At 37.9% G+C, this 20399-nt stretch overlaps 1 protein-coding gene across 13 annotated transcripts in view; it reads left to right on the plus strand.

The window, feature by feature from the left end:
• Nucleotides 1–20399, plus strand: part of Pafah1b1 (platelet activating factor acetylhydrolase 1b regulatory subunit 1) — an 82127-nt gene that overhangs the window by 8837 nt on the left and 52891 nt on the right. For 9 of the 13 annotated variants that reach the window (XM_087191620.1, XM_087191625.1, XM_087191619.1 and 6 more), the window contains one exon: nt 14107–14299. The exons of the other annotated variants lie outside the window; for them this stretch is intronic. The gene's annotated coding sequence lies outside the window, so the exon portion shown is untranslated. The remainder of the gene's footprint in view (nt 1–14106; nt 14300–20399) is intronic. 13 annotated transcript variants of the gene reach the window in all.

Genomic DNA, 20399 nt, shown 5'->3' on the forward strand with positions numbered 1-20399 from the left:
CAGTACAATCTCAGGTGAGGCCAGCTTGGGCAATTTAATGAGATGCTGTCCCAGAACTTAAAAAAACAAAAAGGGCTGGGGCTGTAGATCAGTGTTAGAACACTTGCCTAGCATGCACAAGGCTCTGGGTTCAATTCCCAGTACTACCAAAAAACAGAAACAAATTCTTTTTATTTTGGAGTAATTTAAATATGCTAAATAGTTGTAAGGATTGTGGGGAAAGTACCTAGATACCTAATTTTCCATATTGTAAACATCTTAAATATCTGTGGAACATGTGTCAAAATTAAACTAATTTTGGTATATTACTGTTCGCTAAACTTCAATCTATTTGGATTTCACCTGTTTTTCCCTTCATGTCTGCTTTCTGTTCTAGATCCAGTTGCATATGATTGTCATGTGTTCCTAGTCTTCTGGTCTGTGACAAGTTATCAGTCTTTGTTTTTTTGTGTCGTTAATAATCTTAAGTAGAACTGGTCAGACGGTTTATAGAATGACCTACAACTTTGCTTTTAAAATATGATTTGGACTGAGCCCAAGTTTTAGGAAAAAGTGCCAGAGGTAAAAGTGAACTTCTCATCACATCATGCTGGAGGCTGTCACCAGCTAGCACAGGTCCTTCAGTGATAATGGAAACCAGAACTGAGGCATTCAGCATGAATTTTTTTTTTTTTTTTTACTTTTTTGTTTGTTTGTTTTTTTGGTACCGGGGATTGAACTCGGGTCCTCGAGCTTGCAAGGCAGGTGGCGAAACCACTGAGCTAAATCCCCGGCCCAAGTCAGTGTGAATTTAAAGGAAAAAGCTTTAATTGAAAAGTAAAAATAAAGGGGCGCACAGCTCTGTTGAAGATCAAACTGGCCTTTTAACAAACAAAGGTAAGAGATGATAGGAAAAAGTCTTCAGTTTGAGAAAATGAAAGGGGCACAGGTCTGAAGAGGTGTATCAGGCTGATCTAAGAATAAAACGGGCCAGCTTAATGGGATACCTTGTTGGAATAGGGTCTCATTGATTGTTATCTCAGATTATTATCTCAGTCCTGGTTTCCTAGCTCCAAAGGAATCTGCATGACTTGACTTCAGTGCACTTAAGTTCCCGTGAGATGGTTGCCTTTGAGGCAGTCTCAGTCACGTGAGGTGCTGCTAGAATCCAGGGTGACCCTAGGTTTGGGGCAGTAAAGGGATCTAGTTGTAGTTGAATGTTCCTGTAGATCTTTTATCTTGGTGTTTTCAGACTTGGAAGGGGAATGAGATAGACTAGGTGAATTTAGGGATAATAAACCTTTTACCATCTGTAGACAGACATTTTCAAACTAACATGCTTATGCGCAGAACTAAGGAAGGAATGTGACCTACAGTTTTACAAAATGAAGGTCAAGTTTGTACTGCTTTAGTTACCTATTGGGTACCTGTAAGCCCAAGTGAAGAATCACTTTTTTTATGTGTGTGATAAATTCATATTTTGGTACTTGATTGCTTTGAAAATCATTGAATTTGGTGCTAAACACATTTTGATGCAAAAAATTTGTTCTACTACTTGTCATTTGTTTGGTACTCACTGTGCAAGCTATAGAATTTACCAGTGTTGATTGCCTTGTGACTTGCTACCCTTCCCAGCCAAAACAATTTGGTGCTCATTGTTTTTGGTATTCACTGCACCTTGTGGAACCAGTTAATGATGAATGCTGAGATAACATGGTACTGGGGTTGAACCCAGGGCCTCCTGCATGCTAGGTAGAGACTTTGCCTCTGAACTACATCCTTGCCTTGGGTCAAGAATTTTTTAACAAAAAATAAAACACAAAGCAAAAAGTTACTTTTAAGAGACTGCTTCAGAAGAAAACAAATTGTGCTTTTAATGAATAATAGGTTAAGGTCCAGGAGTCAATTTGTCCCTCTGGTGGTTTCTATGTCAAGGTTAAATGTTGACCACATATGTCACTGGTAATGTTAACTTTTATTACTGGTGTTTGGGTTTTCTCTAATGTAAAGTTGTTATCTTTTCTTTTCCTACTTTGTCCTTGGAAAGCAGGTCAGGTTCCATCTGACTGTATGGGAGAGCACATACATAGCCTATTTAGTTTTTTGTATTGTTTTGTTTTGTTTTTCAGATGGTCTTGCCATGTAGTCCAGACTTGCCTTGAATTTGCTGTGTAGCCTAGGCTGACCTCGAATTCCTGATCCTGTTCCTCACTTTTTTGTTTGTTTGTTTTTGTTTTTTTTAAGTATGTTTTGTTTTGTTGAGACAGAACTCACAGCAGTTCTCCTGCCTCAGCCTCGTGAGTGCTGGGATTATAGGTGTGTGCCATGACACCCGGATTATTATTATTTTTTTTAATCTTTGAACATGTGGAATAAATAAAAATCAGAGGGGACCTTAAATTTTGTTTTTTTGATAACGGTCTTGCTATTGTGGCCCAGGCTGTTCTTGAATTCAAGGGCTCAAATGATTCTCCTGTCTCAGCTTCCTCAGTAGCTGGGACTACAGGTGGGTGCCACCAGCCTGATTGGAAACTACATATAAGAGCATTGTATGTCGCTCTAGAAATTACTGAGAGTACACATGTAATCCTAGCACTCAGGAGGGTGAGGCAAGAGGATCACTGAATTCGAGGCCAGCCTGAGCTACATAGTGAGCTCAAGGCCAGCCTGAACTGCATAGCGAGATCCTGTATCCAAAAAAATGAAAAAAAATTGCCGAGAGTGGAGTTTGCTATTAGATTGATGCTGACCTGGAATTTTGGAGAAGAGCTTCCCATTTTGGGACTTGTCTAGAGGGAGACTGCTGTGATCTCAGGAGCAAAGCAAATAGGGCATCCTGTTTATTAGTACTGTACTAGTATGTGGATTCACTCTGTTTTTCCCCAAAATAAGTTTTAAGTACTGTATCAGGAAACAATATTTTGACTGATTACTCTTATTTTAAAAACAAATAGTACAGGGCCGGGGATTTAGCGCAGTGGTTCTGGCGCCTGCCTCGAAAGTGCAAGGTTCTGAGTTCGATCCCCGGTACCAAAAAACAACAACAACAACAACAAAAACAAATAGTACATCCTTGTCCTGGAAGAGGTATTTCTTTTATATTAAAGAGAATTTGTAATTTGATAGGAAGACAATTTTTGAGAATTGCAGTTACTATAGTTCTTGCAGTTTTTCTATTTTGCCCTCCATTGTAGCATTTAGAGAACCTCATTTGGGCTTCCACTTTTTTTGGTACTGGGTATTGAACTCAGGACCTTGCTCTTTCAAGGCAAGTGGCGGAAGCACTGGGCTAAATCCCTGGCCCGGGCTTCCACTTTTTAAAACATTATCCAGCACCATTACTTTTTTAAAAATGCTGCTGGGGATTGAAACTAGGGTCTGATGCATACTAGGCAAGTGCTCTACCATTGAACTACATCCCCAGCCCACCATTAATATTTTTAAGTTTTTAAGTTTTTATCTTTTTTTTTTTTCCTCTAGGAAACATTCATTTCACTATGTGATAGTCTAAGGATTAGGGATACAAAGATGATTGTCACTTATCTGCCCTGAAAGGTCTTAAAGTTTATAAGCATATTTAGCATGTATAAGGTGCTAGAATTAAAATATGTATGTGATGGTGTGAGGGCTTAGTTTCCAAGGAAGTCCCCCCACCCCCCACCCCTACTGGGGATCGAACTTAGGACCATTGAGCTAAATCCCTGGCTCTCCAAAGAAGTCTTCATAGAGATGTTGGTTGGACAGTTTTGAAGAAAGCCTGTCATAGTGTTTGGGGTTGGTGGGGAGGGAAATAATTTGTACGGAAAGAACTTGTTAAGCAAACAGTGCTCAGTGGAGTTTGATGTGGCTTAAGTGATGGGTGAGAGTGGAGCACTACTTATCCTTTTATGGCTTGTAGAACAGGGTGATGATTATACCACCTACATCAGAATTACCTGCTAAAAATGCAGATTTCCACCTTTATCTTAAGACTTACAAAATCAGAATTCCATGATATCAAAGTTCCATGATGTGTCACCGGGAATAGCTGCATTTTCAATAAGCTCCCTAGTTGATTGTTTTTAAGAGCCACTGCTTTTACTCTTTTTTTTTTTTTGGTACTGGGGATTGAACTTGGGTCCTTGCACTTGCAAGGCAGTCAGTGAAACCACTGAGCTAAATCCCTGGCCCCCACTGCTTTTACTCTTAAGAGCTTTTAATATTCTGTTTTTGTATTGAGTTTCTGAAATCTTGACTATTATATGTCTTGGTGTAGATTTTTTTTTTTAGATCATGGCTAATTGGAGTTCTGTATGCTTCACTTATCTGTATGTCAAATTCTTTTTCCCTGCTTGGGAAGCTTTCTGCCATTACTTCTTTTTTTCTTTTCCTGTTTTTTTTAATAGCAAAACATTTATTGGTACATTTTAGGCATACATAATGATAACACTCATTGTAGGGGATTTGCACTTGTGCATGATACATCCCATCTCTTTTTCCCATTCCTCCATTCAAAAGCCTTATTTCCATTTTTCTCTTCTATTTTCTCTTTTTTTCTTGTCCCTTCCTTCCTTTCTCCTTCCCTCCTCCCTTGTTCCCCTTCCCATTTGAACATTTTTTTCCCATTTCCCAATATCTGTTATGTATTGTAGTCCTTATTTCCACTTTCGGTTTCTCACACCAGAGAAACAATGTGGTGTTTATTTATTTATTTATTTTTGGTTTTTTTGAGACAGGGTCTCACGATGTAGTTCAGGCTGGCCTTGAACTCGCTGTGTATTTCAGGCTGCCATCAAACAGCGATCTTCCTGGCAGCCTCCCGAGTGCTGGGGCTACTGTGCAATATTTAAACATATGTTCTATGGTCTCAAGGTCCATCCATTTAGGTATAAATGTCTGAAGCTCATCCTTTATGGTAGAGTAGTACTCCATTCTAGAAAAAAACCATATCTTCCTTATCCATTTATCAGTTGGTGGGCATTTGAGCTGTTTCCAAAATGTAGCTGTTACATACTGTTTTTCTGCCATTACTTCTGTGAACAGGTGGTTTTTTTTGTTGTTTTTTTGGTACTGAGAATCAAACTGAGGACCTTGTGCTTGCTAGGCAGGTGCAGTGCCACTGAGCTAAATCCCCAGCCCTGTGAACAGGTTTTTTTTATGTTGTTTGCATATCTCCTGCTTTTTCATTGACTCCAGTCAATATTATGTTATTCTTTGCATCATCCAACATCTGTGGCTTAATTTTTTGTGATCCCTTGCTATTTTAAAGAAATCTTTCTTTTCAAGATGCTATCCACAATTCTCTCTTCAATATCAGATAGTCTATCCTCACATTGGCTCATTCTGCTGCATATACTTTCAGTGGAATTTGTAATCTCCTGGATATCTGAATCTGTTTCATGGGTTCCATTTCTTTCTTTTTTCTTTCTTTTTTTTGGGGTGGGGACGAGGGATCAAACTCAGGACCTTGCGCTTGCGAGGCAGGCATGGTGCCACTGAGTTAAATCCCTGGCCAGTCTATTTCTTTCTTATGTTGGGTGTTTGTGGTTTCCATCATTTCCCTAAGCTCCATTTTTTTTTTTAGCTCCTCTATTTTTTAATCTGTGTCTGCTCTAGAGTCACTAACCATATCTTTTATTATGATCAGATCTCCAGATATCTGAGAAATTATTTCTGATTTGATTTTTTTTCTAGAGCCTGACTCATCTGCTTTGTTTTGTTTTGTTTTGTTTTTCCATCTTCTTTGTTATTTCTGCTGTTAGCACTGCAGAGAGTCCAAGTGGGCTACTTTCTAATTGTTTCACTTTATTGCCCCCTAGGTTTGCCTTTGGTGAGCTGGAAGTTTAGGGTTGCATCTTGTTTAAGGGTCTTCTTATTTTCTGGTTTTTCTTTTTTTCTTTTTTTTAAAAAAAAAATTCCTGGGTTGATGCTTACAAATGGCTTACGGCACGTAGCTTTATTGCTAGTATTTAGAAACCTTAGGAAATGACTACTCAGAGAGATCTTCCAGATGTAGCTGGCTTTTGGGTTTTGAATCTGTTGCAAGATCCTACCTCTTCAATTTATTGGGCATGACAAGTTGCTATTTGGTCTAGACCCTGGTTCTTTGGCACTTGGGTATAGTGTTGTTTATGATCCTCTGGCAATCTCAGTCATGGCTTACCAGTAAGAACACTTATGTCCAGGGCCAGGGATTTAGCTCAGTGGTTACGGTGCCTGTTGCACAAGCACAAGGACCCGAGTTCGATCCCCAGTACCAAAAAAAAAAAGGTGTGGTTCAACTCTGAAATTTATGGGGCTGGGGATTTAGCTCAGTGGTTTCGCCGCCTGCTGCGGAAGCGCAAGGACCGAAGTTCGATCCCCAGTACCAAAAAAACCCCCCAAAAAACACTTATGTCACCTTGGCTGAAGTACAGTGAGCAGTAACAATAGCATCAAGCACAACCTAGAAAATGACAAACTGGTAACTATTAGTTGCCACCTTTAACCATATGAACTAGATTTGTTGTTATATAACAAAATCTCAAACAAACCAGAAAATAGTATATGGTGAATGTGTCCTCAGTATGGCTATTTTATCCTCGGAGAAAATTTAAAAGGTGTTAAGGGGGAAAAAATAGAGAAATAGAAGAAGAGGAAGAGATTAGAAACAAGGCTGGAGGGCAAAGGAAGATTATGCAAACTTTGGGAAACTGGTGAAGAAGATAGGAGAGAGAGAAGGAAGAAATAAGAACAACAGGGGCCAGGGATTTAGCTCAGTGGTTCGCCACCTGCCTCGAAAGCACAAGGTCCCAAGTTCAATCCCGGTACCAAAAAAACCCAACAAAAATCCTAGAAATAATGTTTGCATTCATATAAAAACAAAAACAAACAAGAAAAAAGCAAACAAAACAAAAACAAATAAGAAAAAAAAGGTCCACTTCAAGGTGTGTCTCTCCTGTCACTGATAGACAAAATGAGCAGAGTCTAGATCCATGTTGATTAAGCCCAGCAAGCTAGCCTTAGATTTACGTGGGGTAGTGTGTAATCCCAGAAAACCTGTGCTTTTAGTTCCATTGAAGTTCAGGCTGGTTTCTGGCTGTGATGCTGGAACCTGATTTATTCAGCCTTCAGCACTTCATATGCCTCCTGCCAAATTGAACTCGGAGAGCCACTGCCTTGTTGTTGGGGTATAATAAGATTTAGATTAACCCAGGGCCTTCACATTGAACTACATCCTCAGCTCGTTTAAAAATTTTTTTATTTTGAGACAGAGTCTTGCTAAGTTGTTAAAGTGCCCAGGCTGGGCTTGAACTTGTGGTGTTCCTGCCTCAACCTCTCAGAGTACAGGGATTACAAGCATGTAGTACCACATCCAGGTTAAAGCTCCCCTCTCCACCCTTTTTGAGACAGGGTCTCCCTGTGTAGTTCAGGCTAGCCATGAACTTGCTGTGTAGCCCAGGCTGGCCTCAAACTTACTGAAGTCCTCCCACCTCTGTCTCCTGAGTACTGGGTTTACAGATGCCAGGCTCAGTTTAAAGTGTTTTTAAGTAGAGAGTTGATATGGTCAGATTGTATTTTAGACAGATGACCCTAGGGCAGTGGTGGCCAACCTGAGGGAGCAGGCTGTTTATATCATTGAAAGCTCTAAAAGGTTCACCATCACTGCCCTAAGGGTGTATAGTGGATAGATGTTAGCAGGCCAAAACTAGATTTAGAGAGAACTGTTGTATTTAGTTCAGGTAAAAGTGCTGTGTAGAGAAGTGTGGTAGTAGTGGTGGTAAAGAGGAACATAAAAATAAGTAAAAAATATTGAGGCGATAAACTTAGTACGGGATAGTGCATTGATTTGATTTAGAGGAAGAATGAAGTCAAAGTTGATTACCATTTAAAGCATTTGTAACATTTTAAAAAATTAAAAAAATTTTTTTTTCTGGTACCAGAAATTGAACTCAGGACCTTGCGCTTGCCAGCCAGATAGGGCACCACTGAACTAAATCCCTGGTCCTGCATTTGCAGCATTTTTAAAAGAAATATTCTTTAAAGAGCTTTGGATGTAATCTATGCTAGTGACATACTCGATACCTTGGAAGTATGATATTTCCATAAAAATGAGAACTAAGACCTGAGATAGTTTTAATCTCTCTAAATTTATAGGTCCTTGAAATTTTCTCTGTAGTTGGAGGTAATTTATCTTTAAGGAAATACCATTATATAGAAAACTCAATTTAGCTCAAGTCCAAAGAGCCAGCTAGCTTTAATAATAGTTTTATTGTTTGTATGTTATATCTTTATTTTGAGATGTGAGTTTGTAAGATAACAGCACCGTCTTAATACTATAAAATTTTGAAGGGCTGAATCATTAAAGACAAAATTTGTCAGCATTGTTATATTCTGTTTTTTAAATTAAATTTTGATATCCTCATCACCTGTTCAACATTTTGGGTAAATCTTAGCTCCCTATTTTTAGATTTGTCAGTTTTTTTTTGTTTGTTTGTGTTTTTTTGGTGAGATAGGGTCTTACTGTATACTTCAGACCAGCCTTGAGCTCACTATGTAGCCCAGGCTGGCCTTGAACTGGAGGTGATTGTCCTGCCTCAGCCTCTGGAGTGCTGGGATTACAGGCGTGCACACCATGCCTGGCTTTTTTTTTGTTTGTTTCTTTCAATTTTTTTTCTTACATTTTTTTGGGACAGAGTCTTACTATGTAGTTCAGGCTGGGTTTAGGCAGTCCTCAAACTCAAGGTGATTCTCCTGCTTTAGCCTCCTGAGTGTTGGGATTACAGGTGTGTGCCACCATCTCCACTTCAGCTTTTAAAATATATTGTTTTGCCATTCAACTTTATAAAAAGGGGAAAAATTAGGTTGAAATTGGACAATTTGAGTTTTTAAATTTTTCTCTGGATTCTTAATAAAATGACTGAATGGTAGGAAATACAGTCTGCTGTGCTTAATAGTATTTTAAATCCTTGTCCTGAGTTGTCATTATACTTGTCACTCAGACTGTTGCAGGGCTCACCAGATCTCCCCACTAAAGACATTTGAGAGATAATACTTGAACTGAATCTTGAAGAATGAATAATCGGAGGTAGGTGCAGTGGTACACATCTGTAATCCTAGCTACTCTGAATACTGAGGCAGGAGAATTCCAGTTCAAGTCCAGCTTGGGGAACTTAGTGAGACCCTATCTTACAAATAAAATTTTAAAAAGACTGAGAATGTAGCTCAGTGCTCTTAGGTTCAACCCTCAGTACTACACCACACCTCACACACACTCCCATAAAAAGGAAAGAAAGGAAAAAAGATTACATAATTGGAGCACACATGGGAGATGGTCATTTTTAGGTACTAAGAACAGCAACATAATTGAGACTAAAAAGCATGAAAGACTGTTGTGTATATACTGATAAGTACGTAATTTGGCAGAGAGGATTTTAAGATATTAGGAAAAGTATATTGATAAAATTTGTACATTATATTCTGTGTAAGTTGTAGTAGCCACTTTGGAAGTCATTAAGTGTAGGAGGTAAAATTGTGAATGAGTGGTATGGTGAGAGGGAAATTTAGACAATTCATATTTGTACCTTGAATAACTAAGTGGAATTGAGAAACTGACTGTCATTAGTTGTAGTAGAGACTAAGAAAAAAAGTTGTACAGGATATTACGTAAAGCAGCCAGGTGGAATTTTCTGAACCATTTCTCAAATTTTCATGCCAAAAATTTGTCACAAGGTTTTTACTGTCTTTAATGGGTTCTGTCGATGGAAATACAAAGGGCACAGTGGCAAAATATGGTATTTTAGAAATGTTAGTTTAATCCTAACTGGGCACTCAAAAGACTTCTTTTATGTCCTGACTCACTTTTTCAACTTTTTTTTTCTTTTGGTACTGGGGATTGAGCTTGGGACCTTGCACTTGCAAGGCAGGTGGCGGAACACACCTGGCCCTCAACTTTTTTCTTAACTGCTTATATCTCCTTTAGTTCATTCTTAGGAATATACTGTACTTCCTGTTCTTATGCTACTTTCACTCTGTATCCCCTTCCCTTTATCTGTCCTTAAAATCTGCCAGACAGACTTTCCTAGTTTTTTGTCTGGAAGAAACTTTGCTCTGAATTCATGGTATAGTACCTATAACCTTTCTCTTGTTACAGCTCATATATGATGTTTTATCTGATGTATCAAATGAGTTAATGCATTTAAAAAGCCTAGAGACAATACCTAGCTTGTAGTACGTAGTAATTGTTGGCTTACTATGTTCATAATAAACATGATTAAGATGCGATGATAATAGTAACAGAGTTTACTTTTTACTTTCTTGTGATGGCAAAACTGATTGGTTCTCTATGCTTGGACACTAGGAAAAGTCTTTTTTACTTTGCTTATGTGTGTAAAAGTAAAATTATTGTCTTTGTGCTACTTCAGTATTCCTGTACTGTAGTGAGGGAAAGCCAAGGGTGGACAAGCTGTGGTTTTATTTTTTTTTAATTTCGCAATCTTAGGAATCCAACTCAGGGCCTTACAATGCCAGGCAAGTGCAGTACCACCAGCTTACCACTCCAGCCATTAGACAATCCCTTAACATTTTTTCATTAAGTCTCACTACAACTAGTTGAGGCAGGTTTTAGCCCCTATTTATTTATTTATTTTTGGTACCAGGGATGGAACTCAAGACCTCACACTTGCCAGGCAGGTGCTGTGCCACTGAGCTAAATCCCTGGCCCTAGCCCCTTTTTATAAATGGGTAAATAGGCTTTAAGATATTTGAAAATTCACGCAAACTCACACACTTGGTAAGTGGCCAGGTTTTTTTTCGTGTGTGTGTGGTGCTAGGGATCAAACCTTACACGTGAGGCAAGTACTCTGCCACTAAGCTACATCCCCAGTGCCTAGGATGATGTTTGAACCTTGGCTGTTCGACTCCAAAATTCTACACAGCAGGGCTTCAGATAGGTCTTCCTTCCTTTAGTGCTTTCACATCATTTCTGTATCTAATTAATTACCTGTCAGAGGACCCATCGTAGGGCTCTCAGTTAGAAAGGTGCTTTGCCGCAACCCCCAACCCAGGGAATGTTCAGCTACATCACCAGTCCCCCACCACTTCTTCCTCTCTTCCCCCTCCCTCCATCCTTTCCAGTTCTGAGGGTTGAATCCAGGGCCTTTGCACTGAGCTATACCCCCAATACTTTAATTTTTTTTGAGACAGGGTCTTGCTAATTTGCCAAGTTACCCAGGTTGGGCTGAAACTTGTGATCCTCCTTCCTCAAGTCTCCCAGAGTGCTGGGATTACCGTTGTATGACACCATGGCAAGCAATTTTTTTCTTTTAAATTTTATTGTACCTATTTGTGTATATGTTATTACAGATATGACAAAATATCCACATAACAACTACTGTAATTTATAGATGTTAACATTCTGTTATATTTCGTTCAGAGCTTTTTTTTAGGTACTGGGGATCAAACTCGGGTCCTTGCGCTTGCGCAGCAGGCGGCGAAACCACTGAGCTAAATCCCCAGCCCCCAGAGCTTTTTTAAATAAGGCATTGTCACAGTTATAATTGATTTTTGTTGTTGTTGTTTTTTACAATCCCATTCTCTTCCTTTTGTCCAGTGGCAAATTTCCACTTAAAGTTTATATATATCCCCTTGTTCCATGTTTTTATACTTATATTAAACATGTATGTATCCATAAACAAGGTATAATGTTTTGTATTGTTAGAATTTGCATGTTACCATACTATATATTATTCTACAACTTATTTTTTTTAACCTAACAAAAAATATATATTATTGGTATATATATAGGTCTAGTTTATTGTGATGTGTAATTCATTAAATGATTATATCATAGACATTGAGGTTGTTTCTAACTTTTCACTGTTACAGGCGATAATTGAACTAAACATAAGGTATTTGCACATGAGATGGAATGATTTATTCTTGCATTGCAGAATTTATCCTCATGTTAATGGATATAAAATAATTGTATTTTTTTGATTTGGATTAAAGAGCATGGATAATATTGTTGGCATCAGTGTTATACCATAAATTCTTAAATTTTGTTCTGTTTTCTTAAAGTTTCTTAACCATTCAAACCTGTATTTATCTGTCAGTATGTAGCTAAGGGTTGCATTCTGGCAGCCTTTGTAGGCCAGACTCAGTTTATGAATATATTTCTCTTGGCTTTGGTTAAAATTTTTTTTTGAGCCAACATTTAAAAATTAGCTATTTTGCATAAAGTCTATTTTGGGGTTATTCTGAAAATTTAGAAGAAGCTCTGGCACTAGTTGTCCCAAACTGAGTCACAGCTAGCCTCCTTTAGATAAGCATGATTTTCCAATGAAACAAGTTCCTACCTCTTCCTGATGCTATGTATTTTTGTTGGGGGGTTTTTTTGGTTTGTTTGGTTTTGTTTTTGAGACAGAGCTACTTTGTAGCCTCGGCTGGCCTTGAACATGTTATCTTCCTGCTTCAGCCTCCCAAGAGCTAGGATTATCAGTGTATGTTACTATGCCTGGTTTGTACTGTTAGTTGCTTTTTTTGTGTGTGTGTGTGTGTGTGCTACTGGGGATCGAACTCGGGTCCTTGCACTTGCAAGGCAGGCGGCGAAACCACTGAGCTAAATCCCTGGCCCTGTACTGTTAGTTTTGTTTTGTTTTTTTTGGTAGTGACAATTTTCTATTGATGTGTCTATCAGAAATAGAGAAAAAAGTATAGACAGCTGCAATATTCAAGAAAAGTAGAAAAGGACCTATTTCTTTTTGAGTGAAAAATATTTTACTTTAAACAAAATTAGTCTGATGTAGAAAGAGTACAGTCTTACCTGCTTCACTTGTTTATTTCACTTATGTCCCTTGCATTGTTCTCTATCAACATTAGCTTGCGATCCCTACATTTCTGTGCAGGTAACTGAGGACTGACTGTCCAACAGCACAATTGAAGGTTCAAAAAAAGGTGAAAACAGTTTGTAAATCATTAAATTCCATGCAAAAGGAAGATATTTGCCTATTTAATCTGTTACTTACACCCTTGTTCCAGAAGGATTTTAAGCAGAGGTACTGGAAATTTATAATTGGAACCACCTGGTTTATCTGCACTATATTCATCAAATATCTTCTTCAGAGGTTGCAAATGAATGGTTTAGGATTTAGATAAAAAGTTTTTGTTTATCTGACTGCGCAGTAATTGGGAGGGCATCCCTTTGGGTGCTGGATATCAAACCAAGTGCCTCACATATGCTGATAAGCCACAGGCTCTACTGCTGAACTACATCTCAGCCCCAGTAGTTGTTTTTTTTTTTGTACCAGGGATGGAACTCGGGACCTTGTGCTTGCAAGGCAGATGGTGGAACCACTGGGCTAAATCTCCAGGCCCCCCCCCCGTAATTTTTTCAAATTGAACTTACTTTGAAAAGTAAAGTTCTACCACTGTCTTTTTTTTTTTTTTTTTAACTTGAGTCACGTTTTCACCTGAGTTGTTATTATTTGATTTGTAACCCCTTCTGATATCTTATAAGAATATGTAAAGCTTAAAAATAAATGCATAAAACTACAAAATACTACAAGTTAAAAGAGAAAAAAAGATACAGTAACAAAGGAAAGGATAAATAGAATCAGGATCTAGGCTCTAAAGGTATTTTATAATTTTCTTGTTACAGGCAGAGCACAGATTTAACTCTGAGTTTTCTAGGTGCCAGCAAAAGAAAAAAAAATAAGGGTAGGTTATTTTTCACCGTATCCTTAAGACAAAAAGAAACCAGTTTAGGGCCTGGGATTTAGCTGAGTGGCAGCACTCCTGCCTCACCAAGTGCAAGGTCCTGAGTTCGATCCCCGGTACCACAAAAAAAAAAAGTTTGGAAAGATAACCACTTGACACTTTTCATTGGGTTCCTCATAAAAAGGATTATATTGTATATTATTTCTTGTTTAACATTTCTAAGGTAAATAAGGACTATACTCACTTGATATGTGTTGAGATTAAGCTACTTGGCAAGTACCTAAACTATGGATATGCCATGCATCTCTCACAGACCATTCATGTGTAGGATTTAAATTCTTGTGTGAAAACCAAGTTTTACCCAAAATAGAATTTGTCGGAGTGCCTGTAGGTTAAAATTCTTAGAAAAAAATTTTGAATCTGCTAAATTCTTGTCTTTCTCCTTCTTTATAGTTTGAAGGTGGACAGAACAAGTTCTTCCAGAGTTTCCAGAAGTAGTAAAGTCATTATAAAAGAGATTTAAAGAAAAAGGGTATAAGGATACAACCCTATTTTTGTGCTGCTGGAAATTACTGTACTTCAACAGAAGACTGTTCCCATGGATCAGGACTCCTGCTAGTTTTCAGCACAGATTAAATCTAAGGAGGTATGGATTTTATTCATATCTGTAATAGGTATGACTCTCTTCCTTCTCATTAGGGTGTGTTCGGTATTGACCTTTAATCAGAAATAAGTAAGATTTTGACCTTCCTAGAACTACAGTTCTTTGTTTTCTGCTGAACCGCTGGAATTCAGAGTTGAAATCAAGAGTTATTTACTTTGTGATGACTGCCCTTTGTATTTCCCAATATGCCATCTTTAACTTCATCTTTTTAGCAATCTTGTATTTCCCAGCTGCTTAAAATTTTGCATTTAGGTATTTTGTCGTAGTTATTCAACATAGTTTTTCCTTCTTCCAAAAACTGCTTCAAAAAATTGCTAGTCATTTCCATCTTCTTTTTTAGCGTTTTGATTTATAATGCTGACTTGGTCAACCTTTAGCTTATATTTATTGTCTCCTTTCCCATCCCTACCTTCCCAACTCCTAAATGCATTCATTGTGTGTTCCTTTAGTGGACTGGTTTTAATCTTTATTTATGAACTCATAGCACAAAGCCTAGCGGGATAGAAATCAATGAGTGGATATGTTTAGCTGACATCTTCACCTGCTTTATAAGTTTCTTCTGGGCAGGAACTCTCAATATTGCTTTTATGTCCCACGTTGCTTTCTGTAGATACAGTATAAGGATTAAATAATGTGGTGGGACTGTATACAACACAGGTGTGTGTTGTTGAGTATGAGTATGGGGTACCTGATGGATCCTCAGTAAGTAAATGACACTGAGAATATAATTATTTCTAAGTTATTTTCCTCAGTGGAGATAAACACTGGTGTGGAAAATAATAAACTAGAAGTCAGTTGAGGGACACTGCCTGTTCTGTTTGGGTTGTCATGACTTCTGAGGAGTTACTCTTGAATGTAAACAGAGGATCTGCCCTTAGGACTGTGATCATATCCTAGAGAAGGCCATCTTCAAGACCAAGAGCAAATAGTGGACTGTCTTATAAAAACAAAAAACAATCCACTGGGCATGGTGGTGCATACCTATAATCCCAGATCTTCTGGGAGGCTGAGGCAGGAAGAGTGCAAGTTCTAGACAGCCTGGGCCATTCAGTGACTTAGTGAGACCTTGTCTCAAAATAAAGGGGTGAGGATGTAGCTCATGCCAAGGCCCTGGGTTCAATTTGTAGTACCACCAAAAAAACCACAAAACCCATCTTTGCAGAATTGGAGTTTGACCATAAAATTCTTCTCCAATCATTCCCCTTGCTTCCATCCTAGTTTAGACCTCTATCATCATCCACTGCAAGCCTTCTCTTGACTTTAATGTATCCTACACTTTACCTCTAGGATAATCCCCATGAAACACCAATTTCAGAACATTCCTCTCATTCTTAAAAATTATAAATCTTCCTGCATTGTCATAATTCCTTTAGGCCAGTGATGGAAACTCCTTTTGGAGTTTTCTTTTTTCTCTCTCTCTCATCTATATATGTTTTTTTGTTTTTTTCTTTTTGAATTTTTTTGAGACAGGATCTCATTGTAGTTCAGGTGGTCTTGAACACACTATATAGCCTCAGCTGGCCTCAAATTCATGGCAGTCATCCTGCCTCAGTCTTCCAAGTGCTGGAATTACAGGTGTGTGCCACCATGCCCAGCTAGAGCTTTCAATGCTAACAAACATCTGGCTACAGCAAGTGTGCTGTAGGTTGGCCACCACTGCTTTAGGGTATCTGTTTTAGTATTCACCATTATCTTGTAGTTTAAAAAAGCATTGGGGCTGGAGATTTAGCTCAGTGGTTCTGCCGCCTGTCTTACAAGCGCAAGGTCCTGAGTTCAATCCCTGGTACCAAAAAAAAAAAAAAGCATGCATACATAAAATATCTGTGTCTCTTAATATTGTTTGTATGATCCCTGGAAATGTTGGCCTCTTTCCTGGTTTGTTGTTGTTGTTGTTGTTTTTTCCTGGTTTTTTAAAGCAGTGGATTTTTGTTGTTAGTTTTGACTTTTTTTTTTTTAGTTTTGGTACCGGGGATCGAACTCAGGACCTTGTGCTTGTGAGACAGGCGGCAGAACCACTGAGCTAGATCCCCTGCCCAGTGTTGACTTTAAAAACAACAGAATCACAGCGCCCTTGTGGCCATATTTATATTATTGTTATTTGAAAGTATAGCATTTGTAAGCAGAAACCATAAGTTAATATACATGTTAAAGGCACAAAGATCATTTAACTTTTTGAAGTTTTAGTCTTCATTTGAGACAGTTCATGTTTTTTTTTTGTACCAGAGATCGAACTCAGGACCTTGCGTTTACGAGGCAGGTGAGGTGCCACTGAGCTAAATCCCTGGCCCTGAGTTCATTGGTTTTTCTACAGGATTTAAAAAATTGGTATAGTTTTTCTAATATGTGTTAATTAGTGTTTAATCTTTAAAAAGATTATACCAAAACCAGCCCCAAACAGCCGGACTTCAATGGATCTTATTGCTTAGATTTCAGATTTTCTTTCTTTTTTTTTTACTTAAATTCTTTTATTGGTACATTTTAGGTATAAATACATTTACATTTATCATTGGCTACTTGTACCTGTACATGATGTATCTTGGTTCTTATTTTTTCCCCATTACCTGTGTGCCCTTCACCCCCTCCACCCTTCCCTATTTACATAGACTTTGTTTCCATTTTTTTCTTTTCTCAGATTTTCTTTTAACAAAGAAGTGTAAGCATAAAGTGATACAGTGTCTTTATTTTCTGACAGCATAGTAAAGTTTGGTATTAATTTTAATATGATGCCTGCAGTAGGCATTTAGAAACACTAGATACCTACTGTGTGGTAATTACCATGAACTTATTTTAGAGATTCAATAAAGAGTGTGTCAGAGTTAGCTTTGGAGGAGTGTTGAGACTGCACTGCAGATAATTAAAATGTGTGAAGTGTTAAATATATATGTGTACAAAGTGCTATGAAATCACACAAAAGGGAGTTACTCTGTTTAAATTTCTTTTGTCAAAACTAGATAAAACTCTCATGTTCTGATGCCTATTCTAGCTAGCTGCTGGGAGCTTTGATAATGCTATTTTAGTATCATCGATGAGTATTAGGGTAGGCCGGGGATTTAGCTCAGTGGTTCCGCCTCCTGCCTTGCAAGCGCAATGTTCCGAGTTCCATCCCTGATACAAAAAAAAATGAGTATTACGTTGAACCTTTGTAATTGCCATTAATGGCAATTTTATAGGATTTAACTCTTATAGTATTTAGGTGACAGTTAAAAGAAGAAACTAATACATGGTTATCTTTTGGCAGCATAGATTTGACAGTTGTTGGATAATTGATATTTTATTAAAATAAAACTGCTACAATAGCATCCAAAAAAATGAAATACCTAGGAATCGATCTAACAAAGGAAGTAAAAGACTTCTACATTGAAAACTACAGTACTCTGAAAAAGAAGATCAGAGAGGATATAGGAAAATGGAAAGATACCCCTTGTTCTTGGATAGGGAGAACCAATACAGTGAAAATGGCCATACTTCCAAAATTGTTATACAGATTTAATGCAATCCTAATCAAAATCCCAAAAGCACTTCTCACAGTATTAGAAAAAAACAATCCTAAAATTCATTTGGAACCAGAAGAGACCTAGAATAACAAAGGCAATTCTGGACAACAAAGGCAAGGCAGGGAGTATCACAATCCCTGACTTTATTCTACAAAGCTACTGTGATTAAAAATAGCATGGTACTGGCAAAAGAACAGACCTGAGGATCAGTGAAACAGACTAGAAGATGCAGAAACAACACCAAACATACTTGGCCACCTAATCGTTGACCAAGGACCCAAACACCTTCACTGGAAGAAAGATAGCCTCTTTAATAAATGGTGCTTTTCCTCTGCCTGCCTCACAAGTGCAAGGTCCTGAGTTCAATCCCCTGTACCAAAAAATAAATAAATAAAATAAAGGGTGCTGGAAAAACTGGCTTTCCATATGCCAAAGATTGAAACTTGACCCATACCTTTCACCATACACCAACCTAAAATTGAAATGGATCAAAGATCTAAATATTAAAACAAAAAAACAGAACAGTAAATCTGCTGGAAGAGAGAATAGGTAGAACACTTGACAACATATGAGTAGGCAAAGCCTTCATGAACAAAACCTAGACTTCGTGAGAAATACTACAAAGAAACAACAACTGGGACCTCATCTTATTAAAAAGCTTTTGCACAGCAAGAGAAACTACCAACAGAGTGAAGACAACCCATAGTGTGGGAAAAAATTTTTACCAGCGATTCATCATCAGATAAAGGACTTTTATCTAGAATATATATATATATAAAGAACTAAAAAACTCAGACCCCCCCCCCCAGTTTAAAGACTTAATCCAAAAAATGGGCATCTGAAATGACACTTCTCAGATGAAGAATTTGAAATGGCAAATAAATATATGAGAGTATGTTCAGCATCACTGACCATTCGTGAAATGAAAATTAAAACAACACTGAGAGGGCCCGGGGATTTAGCTCAGTGGTTCTGCTGCCTGCCTCGCAAGCGCAAAGACCCGGAGTTCGATCCCTGGTACCCAAAAAACCCCCAAAACAACACTGAGATTCCATCTCACTTCAGAAAGAATGGCTGCTATCAAGAAATCAACTAATAACAAATGCTAGTAGGGCTGTGGGCAAAAAGAAACCTTTCTCCGCTGTTGGTAGGAGTGTAGACTGGTGCAACCACTGTGGAAATCAATGTGGAGATTCCTCAAAAAATTAAAACTAGATGTTCCATTTTACCCAGCTATTCTTCTTCTTGGTATCTTTCCTGAAAGAATTAGAAGCATCATATCACAGCGATATGTGCACACTCATTTTATAGTGGCACAGTTTATAATAGCTTAATCTTGGAAATAGCCCAAATGCCCATCAGCTGACAAGTGGATAAAGAAGATGTGGGGTTTTTTTTGTATACAATGGAGTATTTCTCTGTCATAAAGGATTAGCTTCAGACATAGCTAAATGGATGGACCTTGAGACCATACTCTTAAGTGAAATAAATCAGACACACGTTTAAATACCACATTGCTTCTTCGATATGAGAAACCAAAAGTGGAAATAAGAACTAAAATATATAATAGATATTGGGAAATGGGAAGAAAATGTTCAAATGGGAAGGGGAACAAGGGAAGAGGGAGGGAAAAGGGAAGGAAGGGACAAGAAAATAGAAGGAAAAAAGGGAAACAAAGCTTTTATACATAGGGAGAGGGCTTGGGGGAATGGGATAGAAAATTTATTTTATAAAAAGAAAATAAAGCTTTGAATATTGACTAATTGTGCCATTTTTGTGTTTCTTTTTTGAGATAGGATCTTACGAGTTTTCCAAATAGCTCAGACTATAAATGTGTGCCACCATATGTAACTGTAAAAACTTTTTTTTTTTTTTTTTTGAAGGAGGAAAGGTTTATTTCAGCTCACATTTTGTGGAAGCTTCAGTCCATAGTTGGCTGGTTCCAAGCCAGGGCAGCATGGCAGAGCTGGAAAAGCATGTTTTGAAGTTCAGCTTAGTTTCTCTTTTTAAGAGGATAATATGTATTTAATAAGTTTATTAGCTATATACAGTTATAATTTATTTCATAACTGCGGAAATATATTTATTTAAATTGCTTTCACTGTTGGATTCCCTGCAAACATTTGTTCAGTGTTACACATGGTGCCTGGTACTAGAGATGCAAGATTGTATCCAGTTTAGCATTTGTCCCTGAGCACTTGTGGTCCTAAAGGCAATATATACAAGGAATGTGGATATCAGTACAGTATAGAATCAGTGATTTTTTTCAAATTTATCATAACAGTGGAAATATTTACCAAAAAACCTGATGTAGAAGCTGAGTGTGTAAACAGATAAAAGTGGAATCTTGCTTACTTGGCCTCTTCTCTGTTCTTCATGTCTATTGTTTGAGGCCATTATGGGACTCAAAAACAAACCTAGTTTGAATACTGACTCTCCCACTTTCTGGCTGTTTGACTTTGGATATATAACCCAACCTTAGTGAACTTACTTTCTTAAACTAATTTCCTTGCTGGGGGTTATAAGAATTAAACATGGGCCGGAGATTTAGCTCAGTGGTTTCGCCGCCTGCTGCGTAAGCTCAAGGA

This window comes from Heterocephalus glaber, unplaced genomic scaffold (assembly GCF_053883595.1).
Source record: "Heterocephalus glaber isolate CG9 unplaced genomic scaffold, H.glaber_assembly_v1.0 deba00001564, whole genome shotgun sequence".
NCBI lineage: Eukaryota > Metazoa > Chordata > Mammalia > Rodentia > Bathyergidae > Heterocephalus > Heterocephalus glaber.